The sequence below is a fragment of the Ischnura elegans genome, chromosome 12, assembly GCF_921293095.1.
Source record: "Ischnura elegans chromosome 12, ioIscEleg1.1, whole genome shotgun sequence".
In the NCBI taxonomy this organism is placed as follows: Eukaryota; Metazoa; Arthropoda; class Insecta; order Odonata; family Coenagrionidae; genus Ischnura; species Ischnura elegans.
In genome coordinates, this window is record NC_060257.1 from 80448956 (window position 1) to 80469643 (window position 20688).

Here is a 20688-nt window from a genome sequence, read left to right on the forward strand (position 1 = left end):
TCGTAATTTTATGAATGAAGCTGAATTTCGGCTACCCGAGATCATCCTCCAAGGATGCTCAGCTAACCCGCCGTGGGTCATTCCACGACCAGATGTTATTTTTTCTTTAGCGCGGGGAGCTAAGTCCTTCACTTTGGATTTGGAGTACAAGCTCCTTTTTAAAGAAGTTCTCGACGGCAAACCGCGGCTTATACCCATTTATACTGATGGTTCAAAATCCGAATCAGCTTGTGCCTGCGCCGTCATTCCTTATTATGGCGGCACGATCCAAGCTAAACTCAACCCGCTCTGCAGTATATACAACGCAGAACTTCTTGCCATAAAATATGCTCTGGAAAATATATCTTTACGTAAGTCCTATTTAATCTGATCGGACTCCTTAAGTGCACTCCGTGCCATTTCAGATTACTACCCCTCTCATCCCTTGGTGCAGTCCATAAGATACCCTTTACTCTTTGAGCAGGAAGGGCATTACAATTTCTTTCATGTGGATCCCGGGGCAAGTCGGTATTCGAGGCAATGAGATAGTGGATGCAGCAGCGAAGAAGGCACTTAGTAAAACCAACATCGATTTTGATAGGATCCCCTCCGACGATCTGAGAGCCGCACTGAAGAGAAAGTGCATGGAGCAATGGCAAGAGGTGTGGAATAATATCGCCGGCAATAAACTAAGAAACATCAAAGTAGAGACGACCGCTTGGTCCACCTCAGCCAGGAATAGTCGTAGGGAAGAGGTCGCCCTCACTAGGCTTAAAATTGGTCATACCGCGCTCACACATGCATACCTCTTCACCGAAGAGAAACAACCTCCCCGCTGTTATAGCTGTGATTGCCTCCTTACTGTGAGACACGTTCTGGAGGAATGTACAAAATACTCTCATGAACGTAGGGAACTAGTTGGAAACCAAGATATACGATCCGTTCTGGGTAATAATCTGGATAATGTTAATAATGTAATGCAATATATCATCAACACAGGCATAATTAAACTCTTGTGACTTCATACAATGGGTACCCCTTTTTGTTGACAGCGCTTAATAGAACTCAATAAGCTTCCTTAATGTAAAGGAACTATGAGCGGTGCAAATGACCTTGCTGTCGACGCGCCCCTAAAAACTCATCTCTACTACTACTAAGAGCTTAGTTCTCGGAACCCATCTCTTATAATATCGATAATATTGATACCAATCCACTCGGGCAACGTCAAAAATTTTTCCGTCCACTACTGTTATCGCGGGTAATAAAAGTGATAAAAGCTGAAAGCAAAGTTTGGGTGAGGTTATCGGAGTGATTTTGACTGGCTAGATAGTTGATACGCAAACCGTTCACTGAAAACGTAGGTTTTTACGGATACGATATTCCACGCCGTTGTGTCCACGCGTTTCAATCGCGGAATACTACATTCATCTTCTCTTATTGTGATTGCTGTGACATTTTGTGGTCAATTAAAATACGGATTTGCTTTATGGGAGTGACGTTATTTTCATGTATAGCTTAACACATGTAATTTTTATTCTTTTCTCGATCGCCGCCTCTGCATTGGAACGTGGATAGCCGAGAAGCAAGCAACTTCCTGCCTCAGCCCGACTGCCTATCCTATTGGGTAAGTAGTTCCAGTAGGCTATAATACATGGTTGCCTTTAAATGAAGCATTGTGTTTGTCATTGTTAGTTACTTTTTTAGTAATATGCGTCATCTCGTATAATTTGGAAATAGAGATTTCCTTAGAATATTCTTTATGAACAATTACGGTCTAATATTAGGTTTAGAAAGACCTTAACAGTATTTATTTACTCAAAACAAGCAAATAAATGCATAATAACAGTGCGTATCAACAGATTTAATTTTTCAAATAGTTTTCAGCATGCTACGTGAAAGAAGAAAAGCCGAAGAGAAGGGTGCATGCTGATTATTCATACATATCAACCTGATTATTTAACCGATTGAGTTACGATTACTTTTAATTAGCATGCTTTTTTATTGATACGCTTTTGTATTAAGCCTAAGTTTATAGTAATGAGGTTTGTGAGATGGTCCTCAGTGTCCTAGAATCTTCCTTGGGAGAATCTACGAGTTCAATTAATGGGAAATAAGGGCTTACAAATTTTGGCGCGTGAAAACCTTAAAAAATAATTGGAGCCTATATACTTCAAGTAGAACCACATGATAACTTCAGCAATTTGGTACGAATTTGTCTGTCAATGTTATGCAAATTAATTCATCCCCAGCAGGGGATAGAGTTGTTCATCCAATCATAAAGTTTACAATTTATGTTAAACGGTTAATTGGTGGGGAACACGAGCTTTTTGTATTGTATAAAAGGAAAAAGTGATGTTTCAACCTTAGAAACAAGGCAAATTAAGTTGGCCTTCAAAGACTCATCTGTTTGAAATTATAGATGAAACTGACTCAATATTGGGAATGACTACTAAGGAGAAACAGAAAACGTACAATCCGGAAGATTTGTAATTACGATAGCGGCCATTATTTTGGGTGTGTACTTTCTATTAGGACATAATGAATTTCATTTAAATCACTTCATTTTTTCTTTTCCCTTTAATATCAAGTTCTCCATATATTATCCACTATCTTATTTACTTTGTGCGTACACTCCTCAGAAGTTATCTCCAGATAACGAAAGTATCGGTCTCTTATTTTTTGATACATTTCGGATTCATAATAAGCGCAGCGGGGCACAGGCTTCGGCGGTCACTTGCACATAAATCTATTTAGTAAATTATAAATAAATTAATTTATGATTCTAGGAGCCTGAACTCCTTTACAATATAGTATTAAATTACAAGGTATGCGTTCATAATGGTCATACGGATTAAAAAGGAATCAAACAACAGTGTTTAAAAAACTGAAGTTCTTCTTCTGACACTAAAAGGACATTAAACCTTTTCACTAATAAATCAAATAACTCAGTTGACTATGGACTTATGGCTAATTAACAAATCTTACAACAATACGAAAAAGAGGGGGGGGGACCTAGAATCCTTTCTAGGGGACCATCCTACCAATTTAAATAATAACCTTCGGTTCCTCTAGGAAGCAAGTATTTTTAATGAAATTTAAGTTTATACTCACCCATTTTAGGAAGCCAAAATTTACAGTGGCATATTTTTATTCTATATCCATCGAAATATCGGAATTTAATGATATTAAATGAGTGTTGCAAAGTGAGCTAGCCGCCGACGCACCCTAAATCGCAATACTACTGATATGAAAAGGCTGAATTTCTTCTTCTAGTGGGTCACTGGAAAGTGAAGAAGTGACGGTCTTTCTTTTAAACATTTTAAGTGAAGCTCTGCCTTTTGTCTGTTTAGGCAAATTGTTCCTCAGTTTTGAGGCAACAATTGTAGAAAAAAAATTTCGAACGATATGAATGATGATACGACGAATTCCATGAAAAATCAAAAGGGAATTCCCCGCACGGGGGGAAGAGAGTAATCTCTTCCTTTGGGGAGTCGCGCCCCCACGGACCCGAGCCCACCGGGGAGACAACCTCGTCAAAAAACCCTTCGTACGCTAGGATAGCGTCCAGACAGCATGTGACTCTGCTGTGCTGAGTAGCCGAAACATCTGGCGTCCAGATTCACCCACGTGTTTGCCGTGCGTGGAGACCCGTACAAGGGGGAGAAGGGGATCCTGGTGGGTGAGTTCTCCGGCACCCAGCTGGGCGTCGGAAACCCGGTATGGGCCGGAGTTCAACACCCCACTTCGGCCCTGGATTCCCCGAAAAACGGGCGGCCGAGAAGAGCCCAGCTCGGTCAATCGGCTCCTGGCGGCTGGGGAGCTTGGCGGCTCCTTCCGAGCGTACGCCAGGACGGGTTAGTGCTGGAGATATGGGGATCTCCGGAGGGCGGCCGAAGGTGCGTGGGTTCGGAGGGCCCCCGCGCTGGAGGTTCTAACCCAAAAGAGATCCCCTATCTAAGGTTCCTATATCCCTCGGGTAGCCCTGGCGACCACACCGGATCTCGGTGTGGCGTCCCGAATGTGTGGCTCCGTGGTGGGTGGGGAGCCCAGGGGATGAATTTCTGTTTTGAGTCCATGGATAACAACTTTCTTCCTCCAACGAAAAGACCCCGTCCGGAAGTGGGCGGGGGAGAAAGTAAGTCTACCGCATGTCGGAAATTCCTTGTTATGAGATGTGCTAATGATGGTGAGACCCTGACAAAGGTATCTCCCTTTCTAATAAGACGAGTTCTGTCGGCAGCGATACCCGGTGACTTAGAATCGGCCAAAAAATTAAGGGATGAATCACTGTTAATTAAAACCAGCAACGAAACACAAAGCGAAAAGTTATTGAAAATGACAAAATTTAACGAAATACCGGTTAAGGTCCAGGTGCACCAAACACTCAATACATGTCGGGGAGTCATTTCGCATTACGACCTACTCTACGTCTCTGAAGATGAGATAAAGAGTGAGATGGCGTCTCAGGGTGTAATAGACTGCCGCCGTCTAAAGACAAAGAGGAACGGTGAGCTGACCAACAGCACGTCCGTCATCCTCACTTTCTGTCGTGACAAACTTCCTGACAAGGTCTATGTGGGATACGAATCTGTTTCCGTAAGGCCATTCATTCCTAGCCCCATGCGGTGTTTTCAATGCCAGCGTTTCGGCCACATCGCTACCAGATGTGAGGGCAAGGCCACCTGCCCGCGCTGTGGCAAAGATAAACACGAAGGTGACGCGTGCACCTCTGCACCAACCTGTGTGAATTGCGAGGGATCACATCCGGTTTATTCTCGAGATTGCCCCAAGATGAGAGAAGAGAAAAAAATAATGGAGATAAAGACCGTGGAAAAGCTGCCATATCAAGAAGCACGAAAGAAATACAGAACACTCATCGCGCCTACGTTCTCCCGTTCGTATGCTGCCGTAGTAGATAGTGAGAGAAATAACAATACTGACACGCAAGAGAAAAATAAGGACGAACATACTATTAAGAATGCAAAGCAAGCCAAGCCGGATAAGGCTACCAAGCCGGCAACGAAGAAGGGCACACCGCCGGAAAAAAACGATGCTAGTCAGGGCTCTTCAAAGAAGAACCCAACCACAACACCCACCGTGGCCACGCAAAGCAGGCGTGGAAAATCTCAGTCCCCGGGACCATCTGGTTCGCCTACACGTAGCCAACCAGAGTCTATGGAAGAAGACGAATATATATCCGAGTCAGAAATCATCCGAGCGAAGGCTAAGGAGAGAAGACGCATTAAGCGTTGACTCTCCCTTTGGCAGTTTTAAATTAATTTATCTATTTATTTATTTATTTATTTTTTATCAATTTTTAATGGCTTTTATCATACAGTGGAACTGTAACGGTTTTTATCGGCATAAGGAGGAGCTAGACATTTTAATCAGAGATTTTAACCCGTCCTGTATATGTTTGCAGGAAACACATTTTAAGGACACGGACAAGGGATATTTAAAACATTTTAACGCTTTTAGATTGGACGATACCAGCGGCCAACGAGCCCATGGTGGAGTGGCGGTTTTTGTTCGGGAGGCACTTTACACCTCCAGAATAAATCTTAACACACCGTTCCAAGCGGTAGCGATGACGGTGCACGCTCCCGAGGCGATAACGGTGTGCAACGTTTACCTGCCGGAGGGTGCACCCGTCACACGTTTTAATCTAGAATCCCTTGTTCACCAGCTACCTCAGCCTTTTATTTTACTCGGAGATTTTAATGCTCACGATCGGCTACGGGGAAGCACCCCGGGACAGTGCAACCGTAGGGGACGTATTTTATCAAGTTTTATTAGTGATTTTAACCTAATTTTGCTCAATAACGGCGAGAAAACCCGTTTTAACTCTTGTAGCGGCGATTCTTCCTCCATTGACTTGGGTATTGTATCGACTAGTTTGGTCAATAAAATCAAACTCTCTGTGCATAAGGATCTTAGTGGGAGCGATCACTTTCCCCTTTTAATCAAAAGGGAGCGAAATTTAAACCCCGATTTTATTAGACCAGGCTGTTGGATTGTCCGGAAAGCTGATTGGCATCTTTTTAACTCAAATTTTAACTACGTGTGGGATAAAAACAACGACTGTGTAACAAACGTAAATCTTTTGACATCCAGCATCATTCAAGCCGCCGAAATTAGCATACCACGATCTCGAAGCATCCTTCCAAGAAATGCTGTGCCATGGTGGAATGAAACCTGCGCAGAAGCCATTAAAAAACGTAAGAAAGCTCTCCGAATTTTCAACAAGTATCCTACAGCAAATAATCTCTCCGCTTTTCGGCGACTAAGAGCGAAAGCGCGTCAGGTAATAAAGGACGCAAAGAGGATTTCTTGGATGAATTTTGTCTCCGGTGTCAACCACAGGACTCCACTTGCACAGGTATGGCGTAAGGTGAGGAGCATATCGGGTAGCAGCCAGCATCTAGGTATATCCTTCCTAGAAGTCGAAGGAAAGGTTATCACTTCTCCAGCTGCGATAGGGAACGTATTCGCCCAATTACTCGCCAAAGTGAGCAGCGACGAATGCTATGAACCTTCTTTTACGATCCTCAAGAAAAGGCTCGAGAACGTCCCTATATCCTTTATGGAGCCTAAAACAACGGCAGACTACAATATGCCATTTACCATTTGGGAGCTGAAATCTGCCATCCATGACTCCCACGACACGTCCCCAGGACCCGACGAGATCCACAATGCCTTCCTCCGAAATCTATCGGAATCGGCGTTGCTGGAAATCCTTGAAACTTTTAATCAGCTCTGGGCCAATGGGGATTTTCCTCCGTCCTGGCGGGAGTCCGTCATTGTTCCCATCCCAAAACATGGAAAAGACCGAGCTGATCCGAATTCTTACCGGCCGATTTCTCTCACCAGCTGCCTGTGCAAGTTAATGGAGCGAATGGTAAATCGACGTCTCATTTGGTGGCTGGAGCGTCGAAAACTCCTCTCTAGGATACAATGCGGATTCAGACGGAACCGTTCCACAATGGACCACTTGGTTAGAATTGAAAATTTCATCCAAGAAGCCTTCCTTCTCCGCCAACACGTAGTCGGTGTATTTTTCGACTTAGAGAAGGCTTACGACCGGGTCTGGCGACGTAAGATTCTACGCGTATTACGCGAGTGGGGTTTTAGAGGCTGTTTGCCCATTTTTATACAAAATTTTTTAACCAACCGTGTTTTTAAAGTAAGGACGGGACAGTTGTTGTCAAATTTTTACCCTCTTGACAACGGAGTTCCCCAAGGCTCCGTTCTGAGCGTGACGTTGTTCGCTATTGCGATCAACGACATAGCTCACTGCATTAAGGAGCCAGTGTTAGGGTCACTGTTTGTGGATGATCTCGCGATTTTCTGCAGATCATCTAGGGTCGTGAATGCATCGCGTATGGCGCAACTCACCATCAATAAACTTCACAAATGGACCCAAAATAACGGCTTCCTTTTCTCTTTGGAGAAAACAAAGTGCGTTCACTTTTCTCGCACTCGGGGCGTCCATGTAAATCCCACGTTACACCTAGGTGGTAGAAACCTCCCATTTGTGGAATCAGTCCGTTTTCTGGGGATGACCCTCGACCACAAACTCAACTGGAAGGAGCACATTAATTCTGTCAAGGTAAACTGTTTGAAGTCTTTGAACATTTTAAAGTTTTTAAGCCACGCATCTTGGGGAGCAGACCGCACCACCTTAATTTTACTTTACCGCACACTGGTGCGGTCGAAATTAGACTACGGCTCATTCGTGTATGCGTCAGCTCGCGAGACGTATTTGAAAGCACTTAATTCAGTGCACAACGCAGGTCTGCGACTATGCACTGGGGCGTTTAGGACCAGCCCGATTCCCAGTATATATACCGACGCAGGCGAGCCTCCTCTATGCTACCGAAGGACCTGGCTTCTTTGTAGCTACGTTTCCAAAATTTTAGCAATGACGAGTCACCCATGTTATAGTTTACTTTTTAAACCCCGTTTTATTAATGTTTTTAACCAAAGGACTAAAGCAACCAGACCAGTAAGCGTTCGTTTTAACGATTTTATTCGCGGATGCGAATTCACGCTACCTGAAGTGTATCCTGTTTCATTCTCGGAACACCCCCCTTGGATCACTCCCACTCCGGTGGTGAATATTCTTTCACGATCTCGACCGAAGTCTTCCACAACTCCCTCGGAGTACCAGCGTTTGTTTGCCATGTTCCGATGGAATCACCCTAACCTTACCCCCGTTTACACTGACGGTTCGAAAGATAACTCTGCTTGTGCATGTGCAGTGTTCTCCCCTATCCAGGGAAACATCAGAGCAAAGCTTCACCCGATGTGCAGTGTGTACACGGCGGAGCTTTATGCCATAAGGACAGCTCTAGAAGCCCTAGGTGACCACGGTGGCTCCTTTGTCATATGCACTGACTCCAGGAGCTCGCTACAAGCCATCTCTGGCTTCTCACCCGTGCACCCGATCGTGCAAGAAATACACTCTCTCCTGCTGACCCTTTCGAGAAAGGGTTTGAATATCCATTTTCTGTGGGTACCGGGACATGAGGGGATAGCCGGGAATGAGATAGCAGACGCTATGGCCAAGGAAGCTCTGAATAACGAAGTTCTTGTCTCAACGCTGGTTCCCCACGAGGACTTACGAGCATCTCTAAGAAACGTGGTATTTGGAAAATGGAGGGAGTCATGGAGGATTCTAAATAATAACAAGCTCCGTGGCATCAAGGACATGGTAGCAGCGTGGCCCTCCTCAGCTCGTAGTAATCGGAGAGAGGAAGTAGTACTTACACGATTGAGGATAGGGCACAGCCCCCTGACCCATGCGTATCTCTTTACTGAAGAGAAGGAACCTCCCCAATGTGGGGATTGTAAATGTCCATTAAGTATTAGACACATCATGCTAGATTGTGTTAAGTACCGCGAAGCGCGAAGACGAAATAATCTAGGGGGAGACCTAAAAACCCTTTTAGGAGACTACCCTACCAACTTAATCTGTACATTTCGGTTTCTCAGAGAAATAAACATTTTTAATAAAGTCTAATTATGTACACTTTCAACGAAGACATCAGATGCAGTAGATTACTTTATACATAACTTTTGTAATTAAATAGCACAGTAGTGGTGCAAAATGACCTTGCCGTCGACGCACCCTAAATCCAAATACTACAACTACAAAAGGGAATTTGACGGCGTAACCAAGGTTTCGAGGGGATCGGGTTGGTGTGGTGGCTATAATAATAATAATGTTATTTGCCAGCCGACACAATACACTGATATGAACAGGGCAAGTATATAAGGCACGTCAAGAAAAAACTTAAAGTACAAACCCAATCACTTATAATCACAGAGGTTCATTTCAATTTGTTGTAAAACACAGATATTCGTCTATCCTATAGAAACATTGATCAATGAGAAATGAAAATACTGCTTTTTTAAATTGAGGCAGTCTACTTTCATTCTTAATAATCAAGGGTAAGTTAGAGATTTTTGTACACATTACCCTGGGTCCACTTAGTGTCAAAGATAAGTTAGATGGTTGGACATGCGCATCATTACGCTTCAGAGGGTAAACTTTTAAACAGGTGCAACTTAGTTACATGGAATGATTTATAAGTTTTAGATAGTCTACAGTAGGGAACATTTAGAGTCTCCCTGTTCCTGGTGAAATGCTGGTGGACATTTCCTCTTGTCTCCAAGAAGTTTTGATTGATCTTTACATCAAAAAGACACTTCTAATAAAAAGTCAACCATTTGCTTATTAAAATATACTACACAATAATGTAAATACACACATGGAATTGGAAGTATCTTTAAGTCTTTAAAAAGTGGTCGGCAATGAGCTCGATAGTGTTGATTACACATGGTCCTTATCATTGTCTTCTGCATTCGAAAAACACTTATTAGTGAGGATGAAGATCCCCTTATAAGGAAGTTTTCCATAAGTTATTCTAGAGTAAAATAGACCAAAATATAAGGTTTTTAAGACAGTAAAGCTTGGTATATGTTTTAGAACAGATAAAACTTAAAATACAGAATTCAGTTTTTTACACAAGTGAGAAATATGCACATCCCACTTTAGGTGGGAGTCAAAGTAGATACCTAGGAATTTATGTTGATCTACTAACATGAAATCATTATGTATAAGCTGAATGGAACTAATGTCAGAAGAGTTGGTCTTTGTTGAGTAAATTGCTGTTTGCGTTTTCTCTCTATTCAAAATCAGGTCATTACCGTTACACCAATTTGACATAAGTTGAATTATAAGTTTTCCTAGATCTGGTAAACTGCACAAGAAATTGCTAGATGTCAACATACTCGCATCATCTGCAAACATAATACATTTGTTTACATTATCCATGAACTTATTCGGAAGATCATTTATAAATATCAAAAACTGTACTGGTCCCAGCACTGACCCCTGTGGCACTCCTTTACTTACTACTTGGGATGAAGAGAGGTAGATTTTGCCATTCTTACGAAAGGCCACTCTCTGGTGTCTGTTTGCAAGATTTGTTTTTGTAACCAATGGAATGCAACTCATCTGATACCCAATAGTTCACATTTTGAAAATAATTTATCATGTTAACCAGCATCAAAGGCTCTGCTCAAATCAAAGAATAAGTCCATTACCCTGTGCTTTATATTTATCTCTTGAATATTATAATCCACGGCTTCAAAGAGAGCTTGTTCAGTCGACCTTCCTCGGCGGAAGCCATACTGAAAATTAGTTAACAGGTTTTGACTTTCGGGGAAGTCTAAGAGGTATAAGTCGTTTGCAGTTCACATATTCGAATATTTTACCAAATTGAGGATTTATTGAAATTGGCCTATAATTGCAAAGATTGTTTCTGTTTTTATACACTGGTACAACCTTAGACATTTTCAGGGCATCAGTGTAAACACCATAAATCAGGGACTGATTAACCAATGACAAGAGATGGGCTAATATACAGTCTCTGCAGTCATTGATTATATTGTGTTATAGTGTTGGCTTCCCACCTCGTCGGCTCGGGTTCAAATCCCGGCGGTGGCAGAGAATTTACAGTGACTGCCCTATCCCTGCCTGAATGCTATGTGGAGGACATTTCAGGCGCAACACTCCGTCCGTCGGATGGGACGTTAAGCCGTGGTCCCCTTGGCGCCTTTCGTTAAGAGCAAGCTAATGCCGAAGCCGGGTTACTCTCCACCATTCCTTACCTACCCTTTCATCATGGCGCAAATGACCTCAGCTGTCGGTCGCCTCCTCCAAATACCATACCATACCCAAGGTTTCGAGGCATAAGGGGGAGCTAAGAGCGGCAGCGACTCTATACTAAATATAATATTCTGGAAGCGGTCCTTCACCAATCAATTTCCTACTGATCCATGGGTTTCCAAGTGGTATGAGGTTGGCTGTGTTTAATACTAATAATAATAATAGTTGCCTTTATATGCATTCAATTCTTGTACCTACTAAGCTATGATAAGGATTGTCAGAAGGTTCCATTTATTCTACACAGTGGCATATTGCAAGCACTAAATTTATGTAACATTTAAAATTTCGAATTGTTGAAAAAATACCACAGCAATTGACGCTAAAATTTTAAGTAACTTTGAAACAAAAATAGGGGAATTTAATATTATTTCATATTATGTAAAGGTTCACAGTTTCGCTAATTATCCATTGTTACACTTTTCTTTTAATTTCGGGCAAGTTTACATCATCTTCTTTAATCTTGGTAACGAAAACTATTTATTTTCTGCAATTAATAAGGAATAGATCTAGTTTCCTTATGTTAAAATTGCTTGCTATCGAAACAAAATCCTAGGGAATACCCAGCACTCAAAATTGGGCCAAGCTATTTCTCGCGAAAAAAAGCGGTTTCTTTCTTGAGAAAAAACAAGCATCAGAAAATACCGCGCAAAGGATTTTTTCAGGTATGCGATAAAGAGTAAAAAGTCCGATGGATGCTTTTTTCCCATTGAAGTGGCTGCGCTAGTGCTCCTTAAACTCAAGTGTATTGCATTTTTACCGACGCTAGTTTACAACTGGAGATTCCTCTATTGTTATGTTTTATCCGTGGCTGTTACCATGCTTACAAAGGCGTAGTAAGTACCAACTAACGAAATCCCGCCTGTAACGTGGTGAGTTTCAGCTCCCTTGGACTTTCCTTTGGCCGCCAATGTTAATTTCCCCGCAAGTAACGAGTTCGGTTGATAGGAAATCTCACTAATACGAACTATTCTTTGGTTCGTTGGGGAATTATTGAATTGATCTTAAAATCCTTCCCGTTACAGGCGTTCGATGGAAATGGTGGGACGATGATTAATTGTTACGGATCTGCTGCTTAACTAAAGACGATTTACGGAATATTCATCGGCAATCCTGAGATGTATAGGAAAAAAAAGACTTTATTATTGATGTAAAGAAATAAAATAATGGATACCAAAACACCGTTTGTTACAAATTAGAACGATAGTCCCATGTTATTCATTACAAGCGAGTTTTACTGTGGTTCCTACGTAATAAATAGAATTATTTATATCCCCAGTTTCACTACATTTTTATGTCTGTCATTTTATAGTAGTAATTTCAGTTACTGTTGAAGTAATATCGCGTTCTTTTTCTCTTTTATTTTTTGCAACCAACATTCGTCAATTAGCTCACACGACGAGATAGTTCGTCGATACAGCCCGACGGCTTTTCATCGGGACGACTACTGGACTCCATTTGGCTGAACCCATCACGCGCATTGAACGTAGGTTTTCGCAGCGAGGGGCATCGTTGATAATGGCTTCCGGGTGCAGCTGCGTGTTGCGCTTTGTCGTGCAAGCTTTCGCGACCGTTGCAGGACGCATCATCAGGCGATGAATGAAATTACGGAAATCGGTGGTCAATTAATATACTCGTCCACCTCCCCCATCCACCGGAGTAGTGGGGGAGGGGGGCGGAGTTGACGTCAGCAGAACTCTCACCCCTGTCCTTGAGCGACGAGCGGACTCTTCTTGTCTAGCGCATAACCTTGTTGGTAACATATTCGTCGTCTTCTCTTTCGGAAAATCGTTTTCCACGTCTGGCTGAGTTTAACGCCGTCCACTCTGTTGAAATTTTGGGGGCATTTTTCAATTTCAATAGCCTCCCGAATTAGTCGTCGATGATAAAATTTTTCTTGGGCTAACACCTGCGTCTCGTCGATTAAAATTCGATGTCCATCTTCTGAGTAGGCATGCTCCGCTATCGCCGATTTCTCCGTGTCACGATGTAATATCGCACGGCTGTGTTCTTTGAGACGAGAAGTCACGGAGCGCCCTGTCTGCCCGACGTAAGATTTCCCGCATGAGCACGGGATTCTATAAACGCCTTCCACGTTGAGGGGATGTAGTCGGTCCTTGGCAGATGGAAACAAGTCGCTCATCTTCTTTAATGCTCTGTGGCGTGTCACGATGCCTGCTTTTCTCAGCACACGCGAAATTCTCTCAGACGTTCCAGCGACGTATGGGATGGTGGCATAGGCCACTGGCCTGTTTTTCTCTCTTCTCTCCGCGCAATCAGGTAGGCGTTTATTCGGAATTCTTGCCTGGCGATGGATGAAGGCTTCCGAATATCCATTCTGTCTGAAGGTTTCTTTCACGCGATCCTCTTCTTTCTTCAGAGCGCCATCGTCAGAAACCACTCTGGCCCTATGAAGGAGTGTTTTCATAACAGAAAGCATCGGTCATGAAAACACTCCTTCATAGGGCCAGAGTGGTTTCTGACGATGGCGCTCTGAAGAAAGAAGAGGATCGCGTGAAAGAAACCTTCAGACAGAATGGATATTCGGAAGCCTTCATCCATCGCCAGGCAAGAATTCCGAATAAACGCCTACCTGAAGATTGCGCGGAGAGAAGAGAGAAAAACAGGCCAGTGGCCTATGCCACCATCCCATACGTCGCTGGAACGTCTGAGAGAATTTCGCGTGTGCTGAGAAAAGCAGACATCGTGACACGCCACAGAGCATTAAAGAAGATGAGCGACTTGTTTCCATCTGCCAAGGACCGACTACATCCCCTCAACGTGGAAGGCGTTTATAGAATCCCGTGCTCATGCGGGAAATCTTACGTCGGGCAGACAGGGCGCTCCGTGACTTCTCGTCTCAAAGAACACAGCCGTGCGATATTACATCGTGACACGGAGAAATCGGCGATAGCGGAGCATGCCTACTCAGAAGATGGACATCGAATTTTAATCGACGAGACGCAGGTGTTAGCCCAAGAAAAATTTTATCATCGACGACTAATTCGGGAGGCTATTGAAATTGAAAAATGCCCCCAAAATTTCAACAGAGTGGACGGCGTTAAACTCAGCCAGACGTGGAAAACGATTTTCCGAAAGAGAAGACGACGAATATGTTACCAACAAGGTTATGCGCTAGACAAGAAGAGTCCGCTCGTCGCTCAAGGACAGGGGTGAGAGTTCTGCTGACGTCAACTCCGCCCCCCTCCCCCACTACTCCGGTGGATGGGGGAGGTGGACGAGTATATTAATTGACCACCGATTCCCGTAATTTCATTCATCGCCTGATGATGCGTCCTGCAACGGTCGCGAAAGCTTGCACGACAAAGCGCAACACGCAGCTGCACCCGGAAGCCATTATCAACCATCACGCGCACTTTTAAAAATTATTTCATTGTTTCGCAACAATGGTGAGCGACGTAACCACTCCCGGTGCCGTGGGGTCTGTTGTAGAGAGGCTCCTTGCTGGAATGAAGGCTGATCCTGTGCTCCAGTACAAAGAGCTCCTGGATACGCTGGAAGACGTGGACTCGAGGTTGGCGAATCGGAGAACGCTGCTGCACGTCGCGGTCAATCTCGGGAAAGCGGATTGGGTGAAGGAGCTCTTGTCGAGAGGCGCGGACCCAGACCTCAAGGATGACAGCGACGTGACCGCACTGACTTCGGCGATTATCTTGCTACGACGGAATCGTGGAGATTCCGATCGCAGCCTAGTGTATCGGTTGATAATGTTGGAACGCCGAAGGAACTATGTGACACCTACTGGCCTCGAAACATCTTCCGATGGGAGGAATTTCTATGAAATATCCCTGGCTGAGACAGAGCAGGACGTGAGAGCTTACAAGTCATCCAAGAGTGCCGTGGGGAGTAAGATGAAGTCTCTGTTGACGATTTGTTCAGTCAAGTGAGCCCTACGGATGATTTAATTTGTTTACCCGGCCACGATGAGGCCACATTCCGGCCCCTTCTTCGTCTGGGACAGAGTTCTATTTTTACCAAAGTTATACATACGGCAGTAAAAGAATACAGGCATCAGACAAAAATAAATTTGTTGATATGTTTACAATTTCATGTATTAAGGCCACGCTGTAATTTTGTGCTTGCTATAGGATCATCTTCGTCCTTGACCAGCCGCGTCTCTGGTCATCCGACATGGCGTTAAATGAGCGGGCAATAGTGGGTCATTCTCCTATGATCGTAAAAAATTATGTTCACGGACTCCCATAGAAAAACTAAGAATATTAAAACAAAAATAAACTGGCTTTTATTTTCAGTACCTTTTTACTTCTTCTAGTGACAAATTAGTTAAGATAAAAAATTATATTTCCCAAATTTAAAGTCCTCAAACTATGATTGGTCATGTCCGTGGACAGTCCCACTTATATTTTCGGAAAGGTTGTTGTTTTTTTAACACTTTACTAAATTATTTAATATAAAATCTAATCTCTCCTCCCTCTCCATCCCTAATCTCACTACCCATTGGAACACATCTGACTTAAAACTTATTTGTAAGATTCTCAATTCCACCATTGACTGCCCTGAATTTCGCTCTTTTATCAATGTTAAAGTGTAGCCCCGCCCCACCCGTTCTTATCCCCTATACCACTTGCCCATTCCCAGGCTTTCACATACTAAATGTTCGTTTTTCTACCGTATTAATTCCCTATTGAACTCACTCCCTCCGCACACTGACCCCTCTGCAATACAAGCCTTTCTCTATCCTATCTGTCACCGAAGTAGCCTGCACATGCAGATTCATGTTGTCTTTTTTGTAAATCGAATTCTTGTTTCTTCTTGTTATTCTGCTTGTTTGTCCTCTAATTAATGCATTGTTACCTGGCCACTATAAAATGGCAACTGTACGCTGCTGTATGAGGTTCTCTTTATTTAAATTGAAAATTAATCAGGCTACTTTCCTGCGTTCTCGAATCTAAAAATATTTCGTCACTTCTCTAAAAGTTGGTGACATCGATTTGTTTAACGCCGACGAGGAGCCAAATAAAGGACAAGTCGTCTCACTACGCATCCTTTCATACCTTCTACCATCTTCCGATTTATATTATCAGAGATGAACGCCCTCCTAGCAGCACACGCGGGATGAATTGTGCTGCATTCGAGGCGTGGGAGTGGGAGAAGCGAGCGTAGAGGGGACGGGATCGGCCTGCCGCTCTTGCATCCGCGACGCTGCGTGGGCGTTGGAATGTTTTCTTCGCGGACGCTGACTCAAATGTGGCATTTTGTGGCTAAACGATGGCAGAGGAGTCAAAATGCACGAAATATTTGTTTCAGAAGGGCAGTAACTCGGCAAATCTTGAGGTAATGACCATAAAATATTATATTTTTCGAATTTTCACCCTCCCCCCACCTAAATTGTGGTTGAGCGAGGGTCCGGGGTTCACGTAGAGGTCTCAAATTTTTCAAACGTTATTTTTCATCGGCCCCACAACTTTTTTCATTGGGCCTGATGGATTAGAAAAAAAATCAATTTTCCGATCCGCCCTAGTGTGGGATTTTGGAAAATGGCAACAGTACTCCAGAAGGATTAAGTTATCGGGCTATTTGAGTGAGCTTCGAGCATGATTTGGCTTACTTAAGCTGTTTATTGCCCCGCCGAGGCTTCGACTATTTTACTGGAGAAGTTGAGTTACGAGCGCAGATTTAAAATTGACATTCTTGTTTTCGGTGATTGATGGATTTGTATTGGATATATTATCTCGTTCCCAGGAACGAAAGGTAGAAACGAAAAGAAAAGGAGTTAAACCCGGGGAGATAAACTCAGAGTCGAAACGAAATCGGAGTCAACACTACTTCGGGACGAAACTAAAATTCTTGGACGAAACGAAACACGAATTATGTTCCGCACCGGAGGGACCACGTGATTCACCTGCGAACGATTTAGTTTGGACCAACACACCGAGTACTGATTTTTGATTTCTCTGACGCAGTTATTCACTTTTTCGTGCTGTGACCTTTCTTAAGGTACACTCTGTGCAATAGGATCTCTGCATTCCCATGATATCCTGAGTTAGGCTGTCACAATTTTTTTTAAATTTTAAAATCGTCAATCGGATTTCGATGACCGTCGGGTATACAATGATAGGCAAAAAAAGATTTTGGAAAAATTTTGAAGAATTAGTTAGAGAGAGGCGCCTAAATACCAACACCCTCAATTTGTCGTACGATTTCACAAAAACTGCCATTGTAAGGGTAATCAGGATAAGTTATGATCTGCTGGAAAAATTTCGTCGGTTTTTGTGTATCTTTCACCGCTTAAGCTTTGCGGCCGGCGCAGCCTGGCGCCGAGAGTGGCGCTAAGCGATGCGGCTCGCGCGACACGGCGCAACAGACGACTGAGGCCGTCCCCCTCCCGTCCCCATCCTCCTCACCTACGGTCGCCAGCCATGCTCACATGCTTCTGTGACTCTCTTTCTCTCCGAAATTCAACTCGTTTCGTAGACCAAATATTGTCGACACGTATATTGGTATCCCACCCCTGACTCGCCCGGATACCAAAATAGAACTGGGGGAGATTTCGCACAAAAACAAAAGAAAATATATAAATCCGCGTGGATCCCTCCCGCATGGGACCTACGGGACAAACCTATGCCACTTTCTTCGTACAATTCACATAAATTAAAAATATTCCCCTTTGGAAATAATTGCGGGTGGGGGGTTCCCGATTCAACCTGATGGGTAACGTTCGGGCGCTTATGCACTCTTCCAACACGCATTCACGGAAAGAAAAACGAACGGGGCGAAAGGAATGGCGAGGGATATTTTTCCTTAAGATGACCCGTGAAGTAATTAAAACAAAGCACTTACTCAGCACTTTCAGCGGAACAAAATATAATTCAAACAATAAGGTTGCATATGACAAAACAAAAGAAACCCTCTTATACACTAGTGAAGTATGAATTGGTGAGAGCAATTTATGAAACATCAATGATTTAAAAAAAAAACACAACAATATAACTTGATTTTCAAGATGAAAATCAGAATAGCAAATGATAACAACAAAATATAGTTCGGTTATGAACACGTAAATAATGATACACTTTTCAATTATTTCTTGACGGGGGAGGTTAATGAAAGTCCATCCCAACGAATGTTAATTTTACTCTGGTGATTAATTTCACTTTCACTGAGTAACGGGTGCGTTTCGTGACTTTCCGTCTGGACACTTGGCAGAAGACAAGAGGGGGCTTTTGGGTGGGGGATAGTTGCGATCTTACTTTATCGTTGTCCGAGGTTAGACCAGGTTGGATCCAACAAACTCTCGTTCCATTTACTGCACTCCTTTCTCCCTTGTTGGAGGAAGCTGCATCCGGAACGGAGGTAATGCGTCCTCTTCAGGTGGTCCTTGCTCCTTCGGACAGGGGGAGGGTCTCTTATTTCAGACCAATCAGTCTCGTGATCTGTTAGGCCCCTCGTCTTCTCTGCCGTGTGTCGCACCCAAATTCGGGCATGGGCTCCGCCCGACATTCACTTAAAAATTATCTGCTTCTTCTACGCGCACCACCTTTTTATTATTCCCCAACTTGGGGTGGGGTAACGCACAAGGAAAAGGGAGGAGGAACACGCCATTCATGGGAAAAACCCGAGTTCCCCTCCTCCCACACACACTCACACACAACCTTACATAATCGGCATAACCACATTCATCCCCACTTACACATTCACGCTTTCCTCCACGGGCCGTGGTCTTGGAGGGGTTTGGGAAAGTTCTGTGGAATGGAGCGGTAATTGGTAGGGAATAAATGCGCCGAGTAAAATGCACTTCGTAATGGGGTCTGAACCATTACAGTATGGTAAACAATCTTTACTTTATTTTGGACACCAATAAAAATTTATTAACCTACTGAGTAAATAATTATTTAACAAACCCAGGTTTCAGCTGATTAAGCTCTTTCTTCGTGCCCTCATGCATAATTTTCCGAAATTGCGAAACAATCTGCAACAAATAGTACTGTTTTTCTTCGTCGTTCGTTATTATGTTATTGAATTCTGGCCACCCCCCTCTCGGCCACATTTTTCACCACCTTCAACTGTTTCATGTGCTTCCGAGCTGCTTGGAAGCTTTATATCCTTTCCCACCCATAAGGATCTTTCTTGAGAAATTCATGCGGTAGCTCAAGATATTTTTAAAAAATCATGGAACTTGATGACACAAAAAATGATAAGTCTTTACTGTGAACGTTTTTAGGCACGGTCACTCTTTTCAGACACTGTTTGGAATCATTTTCACGTCCAAACATTCGTTTCACCATTTTTCTATTTATGTGAAAAGGTACCCTAGCATCAAAAAATGACAAGCGCATTAGCTCCTCGCTTAAGTACTACAAATGGTTAGAGAATTTTTCTTTAGCAATGTTGAGTAACTCCTTGAATTTCGGCCTCTCATTAATGACACTCTGAGACTTGAGAAATATCAAGTCATTAAGTGGAGCCATAACCGCCACTGGTGTTGTAAACCAATATCGCAAGTACACTTTCACTATAAATGCGCATAAGAATTTCAGCTCCATCTTGTTTTCTGGTTGAACGTGCAGGAATTGCCTGCCAAACGTGAACATTAAAAGAGCGTATATTGTGCGGTTCATCCTCCGAGCTTCGAGGGTGGGAGGCGGGACTGTGAACTTGATGCCCGGAACTCCGCCAAGGAAGATGTTGGTAATATTTAACAAATATTTGTAGTCCCCTCGAGGTTGATATTCCTGTTTGAAAGGGAAAAAAATCTTTTAAGAAGCTTGCTCCAGATATTCGAAGTCTATTCGTCCGAAAAAAATACCTGCAGCTGAGATGAACAAAATTGGATTATGCTTTGAGATTCGCGGTCACACTTATTGTCCCTGCCGATGGCGCGTCGGTAAACACTGTACCGGCGAGTCAACCTCACTTCAACCAGTCAGACGGAATCACAATTTTACAGGTGTCGTGCGCCTATGTTCTTTTGTTGTTTGAAGTGTTGTTTGTGTGAAGAGGAAACTTAAAAACTAAAATAGTACATTTGCAAAGAGAGATTAATACAATAAATTGAATTCTTTTTATTTATTTATATTTTTATTGTTATATATTTTTCATTATCTTAATTTCATTATTTAATTGTTCTGTAATAACAATCGATAATCTTTTTTAATTTTTAATTGGATTTTTTTGCGCAATAAGCACTTGCCATTGCATTGATATCTTTTTATTTATATTTTTTTGATTTTTATATGGCAAGTCAACAATAAAGAAAAATAAGGAAGTGAATTTACATAACATTTCAAATGACCCTGTGATTTGAAGAAGGAAAAGGCGTAGAAAAAACTCGTGGACGAGTGATTTCTTGAGGGAGTGCATATGTTGTTAGGACACTTGGGTCCTAGTCCCGTGAATCTATAATTGGTGTATTACCTGTGCCCTTCAGCCTGGACTTAAAATTACTAATTAGGTAGGTGATGAAGTATCCGATGATACGCCTTATATATACCCAC

The 20688-nt window shown here is 43.0% G+C and overlaps 1 long non-coding RNA gene across 2 annotated transcripts; it reads left to right on the top strand.

Moving 5' to 3' along the window:
* Nucleotides 1-1328: 1328 nt before the first annotated feature.
* LOC124169402 lies at nt 1329-12692 on the top strand. 2 transcript variants are annotated; one of them, XR_006867118.1, is made up of 3 exons: nt 1329-1418; nt 1555-1603; nt 12603-12692. It is a non-coding gene; the product is annotated as an uncharacterized LOC124169402 (long non-coding RNA). The 2 variants fall into 2 exon arrangements; XR_006867119.1 differs by having other exon boundaries at nt 12620-12692.
* Nucleotides 12693-20688: the final 7996 nt, after the last annotated feature.